Source organism: Dipodomys merriami, unplaced genomic scaffold (genome assembly GCF_024711535.1).
Source record: "Dipodomys merriami isolate MVZ:Mamm:240054 unplaced genomic scaffold, mDipMer1.0.p SCAF_2499, whole genome shotgun sequence".
NCBI lineage: Eukaryota > Metazoa > Chordata > Mammalia > Rodentia > Heteromyidae > Dipodomys > Dipodomys merriami.
In genome coordinates, this window is record NW_027203936.1 from 18,957 (window position 1) to 19,898 (window position 942).

Consider the following 942-nt stretch of genomic DNA (forward strand, 5'->3'; position numbering starts at 1 on the left):
TATTGTTTACATTCTTAACAAACTATTAACTAAATCAATCAATATCCTGAAATTATCACATTCTGTAAGTAATAGTATTATTTTAATGCTTCATAAATATTAAATAAAATCAGTCTTCTGAAATGATGCTGTCTAATTTTATAGGAGCATCATTCACCATCAATTCATTCAACTGTGACATTGATAATATTACCTTGTTATTCCCATGGATGGTCACGAGTCTCTTAGTATCTCCTGCCATTGATTGGTGTCAGGACTAGGATTTGAAATCAAGTCCTACATTCCCACGTGGACCTATGACTTCCTCAATAGTCTGACAACCTTCAGCAATGCAAGGTGAAGTACCCTTTGCAACTGTGTCATTCAGACACAGGAGGGTCACCGTGCAAAGGAAGAAAACATAAAAAGGCCATCTCGCTGCATTTTTTCTGTACATTTTTGCCACACAAGGCTTGGGGGTCTAGGATCTCAGGATCTACTGTATGTCCAGTGGTTGCACCCCAGCATAGGGTGTCGAAGCTGAGGCAGAGTTACCACAACCTGAGTTCAAAGCCCCTACTGAGCAAAAAATAATGAAAAGAAATTAGCTCATTGGCTTGCAATTCACCCTGTTTTTCTGCCAGGCTTTGGATTTGAACTCAAGTTCTGGGTAAATCTGAAGCACTGCATTAGAAGGGCAAGCTCACCGTACTTGAAGATAAGAAAGTCAGGCCTGTACTCTAAGTCAAAATTCAAGCCCCAGCCTTGGAAAACATGCTATTTATATACATTGAAAATGCAGGATTTTTACTTACCTATGGATGTTCAGTCCATACACGTTTGGTGTGGTTGTTCCTTGTACTTTTTGTTTTATTCATTTATTTACCATTGATTTTACTATGATGACACCCATTCCCTTTATTATATTGATGACATCCTATCACATGGAATCTAAATTTGTAG